This window comes from Sapajus apella, unplaced genomic scaffold (assembly GCF_009761245.1).
Source record: "Sapajus apella isolate SASKATOON/1434 unplaced genomic scaffold, GSC_monkey_1.0 scaffold38, whole genome shotgun sequence".
In the NCBI taxonomy this organism is placed as follows: domain Eukaryota; kingdom Metazoa; phylum Chordata; class Mammalia; order Primates; family Cebidae; genus Sapajus; species Sapajus apella.
The window spans coordinates 19,299,823-19,306,139 of NW_022436978.1; the positions used below are offsets into that span (position 1 = coordinate 19,299,823).

Here is a 6,317-nt window from a genome sequence, read left to right on the forward strand (position 1 = left end):
TTATGGAGGATTTTCGCATTGATATTCATCAGGGATATTGGCCTGAAATTTTCTTGTTGTTGCTGTGTCTCTGCCAGATTTTGGTAACAGGATGATGCTGGCCTCATAAAATGAGTTAGGGAGGAGTCCTCTTTTTCTATTGTTTGGAATAGTTTCAGAAGAAATAGTACTGGCTCCTCTTTGTACCTCTGGTAGAATTCAACTATGAATCTGTCTGGTCCTGGGTTTTTTTTGGTTGGTAAGGCTGTTAACTACTGCCTCAATTTCAAAACTTGTTATTGACCTATTCAGGGATTTGATTTCTTCCTGGTTAGTCTTGGGAGGCTGTATGTGTCCAGGAATTTATCCCTCTCTTCTAGATTTTCTACTTTATTAGCACAGAGTTGTTTGTAGTATTCTCTGATGATTTATACTTTGTATTTCTTTGGAATCAAAAAATATGAAATGCTTCATTAATTTGCATGTCATCCTTCTGCAGAAGCCATGCTAATCTTCTTTGTATCGTTCCAATTTTAATATATGTGCTGCCAAGGTGAGCACCAATCAACATTTTTAATTTGTTTTTTGGTTTTGTGGTTTTGCTTTTTTACTGATTCTTCCAAGTTGGCAGGAATGCAATACATTGAGCACCCATATATTATTGACAAGAGAGACTTTGACAACATTGTTTTTCAAAGGGTCCTTTCAATTTTAGAAATCAAGCTTGTGAAATAGCCTTCATATGAACAGAAAAATATCCTATACATAAAATATTTCCAAATTTGGAAATACTAAGATTCGGCAATAATGGAATGTTGGGCAACTGATGGTACAAATCACTAAATGAAATATTATGTAGCTATCAGAAATGATCATTAGATTTATACAATAACGTAAGTGAAAATGTAACAAAAAATGAAGATAACACTCATGCAAAACAAGCAGAGAGGCCAGGCACGGTGGCTCATGCCTGTAATCCCAGCACTTTGGGAGGCCAAGTTCAGCGAATCACCTGAGGTCAGGAGTTCGAGACCAGCCTGGCCAACACGGTAAAACCCCATCTCTACTAAAAATACAAAAATTTGCCAGGCATGGTGCCACGCACCTGTAGCCCCTGCTACTGAGCAGGCTGAGATGGGAAAATCACTTGAACCCAGAAGGTAGAGGTTGCAGTGAGCCAAGACTGCGCCACTGCACTCCAGCCTGGGCAACACAGCAAGACTCCATCTCAGAAAAACAAACAAGCAACAACGACAACAACAAAACAAGCAGAGAGTTGTGCAAAAAATGCTAACAAGGAAAACTGGATTTGAATGTTGACTCCTCAGTTTATTAACAGTGTGAATTTAGATGGATTGATCTCTATGGCTCAATTTCCTCACATTAATGACAATGCAATAATAATGATAAAAACAATAACTTATTTCATGGGAGTGTTGTGGGGAGGTAAATGAGTATTGTGGCTGAAACAGGATAAGCACTCAATAGATAAGGATGATACAGTGATTATTACGAGGGTGATGGAACTGTGGTGTTTTGTCCTACTTCCCCAAATCCTCACTGGCGTGTAACGTCACACACGTCGTCATGGTGATCTCCTCATCTCCCTCCCCAGTCTTCTGTAAGAAATATCTGGAGCTGGATCATTTCAGCCATGGTAGCCTCACTCTCTTCCTAGGAATTCCCATAGTGCTTCCTATTTGAAATGACTGCTCAATTATGTTTTTATTTTGCCTGGAGTTCATCACTGCCTTTTATACATACATGCTCATCTCCAGTTCCCCGACCATCGCTTTCAGGAAAGGGGCATCTTCAGTCCCTCTCATGACCCCTTCAGCATACAACCAAATGTATCTCAATAGGTTAATTTAATTTTCAAAACATGTTGATTTGACAGTCATATAGATAGAAGCATGTAGCGTATCCAGAATTCAATAAATATTAGCTCATTTTCTGTTTATTTTTTAACTTTTATTTTAGGTTCAGGGGTACATGTGCAGGTTTGCCATACAGGACAACTCATGTCATGGTTGTTTGAGGTACAAATTATTCTAGTTTCTTTCTTAATCATATTTTATTTCAATAGTCACAAAAGAGCAAAAAAATAAAAAAAACCTTTGGGTTGGTTTTTTTTGGTTTGTGTTTTACATTTGCTTAGTTTTACAACTCAGTAGAGCCTGCAAACAGACAACATTCTGTTTTCCAAAATGAACTAAGTTTGTATTTTCCCTATACAGAAATAAATTTTCCCTATACAGGCCAGTGGTGATTAATTTCCAGAACAAAGGATATACCAGGTGGAAAGCCAGAGGGTAGGCAGTATAAGACTTCTAGGAAAAGAACCCTTTGGAAGGCAGAATTCTATTCAAATTCAATTAAAACTATGCTCTCAATCCAAAGGTAAATGATTCTGCTTAAAGTTTTTTGTGCCCACTATTTCCCTAGGGCAAGAGCCCTGCAAACAGATACCTTTAATTGTGCCAGCTCCTTTTGTGTTTTGCACAATTAGACATCTCCAATTATATAAACACGTACACGATGACAGTCTTTGGTTATGGAGGTATTTACAGGAAAAAAAAAGGTAACTTTAACTTTGAGAGCTGGTTTTAGGACAAACAAGATTAAAGCTTATATGGATACACAAAATAATAGACTAATGCTATTGTCTGCTTCCCTTAAATTATTTTATTAGAAGGAACATATTAATTATAATGAAAGCAAACTTGGACTCTGTGGGTTTCTAAAGAAAATTCCTTTGTAGCATCATAGCAGGATTTCCTACCATTTTTCTCTTTCTGATGAAATTAACTCCCCATAGTTGGTCAGCAGGATAATCTAATTTTAGCCAATCAGCTTGGGAGCTGCCATTGACCTCACAAAGGAAGAGAAAGGTATCTGCAGTCATAGCAACCACCCGCTCAGCTCCGAACATCTCTCTGGACCCTTCCGCCTAATGACAGACACCGGCTTGCTTCTTAGATGATTAATCTTTTCCCCTGTGAACCTCCTTGAATACATTAGCCAAACAAGTCTGATAAATTTGTTTATCCCATGACAATCATTAGAAAATTACCTGCAAAAGTAATTCTCACTAGAGCCGTTTGTGAATGGAAAGCCATATGGCAGATAAAAACAGAAATATGCAATAAAATCTCTTGCTATATGTCACAACAGGTTAGAAAACTTTTTTCCCCTTTGAACTTTGCCATTTTTTGCAAAATCACAAAAGCACATTAGCCTGAGAGCCATTTTCCATGAGCAAAAGAATGTTTATTCTAGTGACTAGTTACTCCTGCAATCAACACTACATGCCTACTGTGTGCTGGGCGCTGGGGATGCACCAGTGAGTATGAGCTATCACTGGCTTCCACAATCTCACATTCCAGTGGGAGGAGACAGATGTGTAAACAGATAATCACATCACACGATAAGGGCAGGAGCAGAGGCAAAGCCGCGGGCTCTGAGAGCATTGGGAAGAACTGGATAACAGTTTTCCAGAGTCAACTAAGATTTCACTGCAGCAACATTCAGATTAGGCAAAATCGCAGGACTTTTTCAAGAGATAGAACATTCTTGGCAAAGAAAAGAGCATGGGAGGAGCACGGACTTATGGACAGTTGTGATAGACTGGCAGCAAACGGCAGCAGCTGGGTATTGGCTACCTTTTTTTCCAGGAAGTGGGACTAAAAATGTGGATTGCAAATGGGTTAAAGTACCTTAAGGGGTAGCATGTGTTAGGGCCTCAAGAAGACTGAAACAATGGGGAGAGATGGGAAGGACCAATTTGGAAATTCTTTCTGAGGTTGCATCAAAAGAATAAAATTGTTGGGTGCTCCTCCCTCACTTACGGAAAGAAAGAGAAGACACTGAGCACGTGTTGCAGCCACACTGCTGATGTGGGCCATTTCCACACACAGCCACTAGATCACCACGGAGCGGCCAGTGCATTGAGCCAGAGAGCAGGCTGAGTTTCCGTGTGGTTGGGTGCTCCAAAATGAGAGAAGGTTTTCAAAGCAGCTGATGAGACAGCTGTAATGACTTGAGTAGGGCTATTAGTGTGGGCAGAATCTTATGGACACGATAGGCTTTTATAAACCAACACTAGACAAACTCCACTAAACTCAGGGCTTGAGAGCCAGCTGTCTGGACCAGGAGCCACAGCTGTCTGAGTCTAGGCATTGGTGCTGTGAGTGGTAGGACAGCTGGGCCCACATCAGTTCTACGGCCAGGGCGATTTCACCGAGGGGGGCTTCAGAAACGCTGACTGAAATGAGAGCCATCACATAGGTAAGCCTATCATTGACCATGTTCTCCAAAACAACCCAGGAGCCTTCTCAGGAGATGCGCTCGAGGTCCAGACTGCCCAACCCTGAGGATTTCTGCATCTGCAGGCCTGTGTGAGGAGTCCAGTCCAGGTTTCTAGTTTTCTCATGCCTTGCAAGAAGAACATTGCCCACCACAAATCTGCTCCACAGAAGCCTCAGAAAGGAGCCAATTGTTAGACTGAGGAGTCTGTATTTTCTATATTTGCCAAATTTTTAATAGGAAGCATGTATTAGTTTTGTAATGGAAACACATTTTTAAAAGATAGAAATTTCAACATAAATTACCTCAAAAGCTATTCTGTAATAGCAAGTACACAAGTTGGACATAATTTTCAGAAGCACTTACACAATTATCTGCATGAGCCTGTGCATGGCAGCTCACACCTGTAATCCCAGTGCTTTGGGAGGCTAACACAGGGGGATTGCTTGAGCCCAAGATGTCAAAACCAGTCTGGGCAACAGAGTGAGGACCTGTCCCAACACGCAACTCCCACCACCCACCTTGCCACCCCCACCAAACTTCTGCACTATACCAGGTCCTGTGCCAGGCCCTTCACAGGTCTGAGTCATGTAATCCTCATAGCAGTCCCTGGAGAGAGACTCCATTTTACCAAAGAAGAAACAGCATTGGAAATGCACAACTGAAAGAAAGAAAAGGAAAGAAAGAAAAAAGGAAAAGAAAGAAAAAAGAAAAAGAAAATGTTTTGTCAAGATTCCAGATAAAGAGAATATTGCCTGGAAACTAGGTTACTACTAAAGATTATTTTATTTTGAATTTCCATCCAATATGTCAGGCCCTGGGCTACGAAAAGAAACAGGTGTGCGGGTGGGGAGGCCGGCGCATGCACAACTGAGTGCAAGATGTGAGACGTTCCTTCAGAGTGGGCTGTGTGAAATGCAGGTGTTTGCCCACATGACTGTGTCCGAGCAGGCAACAGCTCCACTTCACTCTGTGCCAAACTTCATGCTTGAGACCTGATCAATAGCACTTCGTTTACACTGCATGACAACCTCAAGGGGTGCTATTTTCTCTGACACTTTATACACGAGGAAAATCGAGGTTAGAGGGCTTATCCAAAGTCAAATAACTATTAAATCATAAATCTAGAATTTGAGCCCAGGTCTATCTAATTCCAAAGTTTGGGTGCTTTTCACTACATCGTAAAATTAGAAAAATACACTCAAGGCTGAGCACGGTCACTCATGCCTATAATCCCAGCACTTTGGGAGGCCTACATGGGTGGATCACAAGGTCAGAAGTTTGAGACAAGCCTGACCAACATGGTGAAACTCTGTCTCTACTAAAAATACAAAAGTTAGTCAGGCGCACACCTGTAGTCCCAGCTACTCAGGAGGCTGAGGCAGGAGAATTACTTGAACCTGGGAGGCGGAGGTTGCAGTGAGCCAAGATCGTACCACTGCACTCCAGCCTGTGCGACAGAGTGAGACTTCGTCTAAAAAAAAAAAAAAAGGTAAAAGAAAAATGCACTCAAAGCCCATTTCGCAAGTTTGGGTTCTTTAAGATTGGACAATCAATCTGTACTTAAAACAAATCCCCGTATTCATATAGTGAGGGGTCCTTGCCTAATTTCCTTGTCTCCTTCATCCTTTCTTACGTAAACAGACGAGGAGGCAGCATTTTCCAAAGGACAAGGACACACAAAGCTGCTTTGTGAAAGAACATGTGTTTCAATTCCAAAGGACATAAGCTACAAGCTTAACATTTATATTCGTATATTTTTAAATCTCTGCAGACCCTGGAGATTCACTGGATACACCATTCTCTACCTTCCACCTCCTTTCTACAAAGGAGCTCTCCATCAGTAATAATAGGTCCTCTGTCTTTCTCCTCTGAAACCCAAATTCAAACTATTGACCCTAATATCAGCTCTGGAAAGGTAATGCAGTGTGTTTAAAACTCAAGTAGACAGAGCTGCTCAGGAGGATCCACGATGGCCAAATAGGAACAGCTCTGGAGTGCAGTTCTCAACAAGAACCATACAGAGGGTAAGC

General features: G+C 41.3%; 1 non-coding gene across 1 annotated transcript; it reads right to left on the reverse strand.

Moving 5' to 3' along the window:
* Window positions 1-433: 433 nt before the first annotated feature.
* Window positions 434-540, reverse strand: LOC116565063. The gene has a single exon (XR_004275231.1). It is a non-coding gene; the product is annotated as a U6 spliceosomal RNA (small nuclear RNA).
* Between the last annotated feature and the right edge of the window lie 5,777 nt (window positions 541-6,317).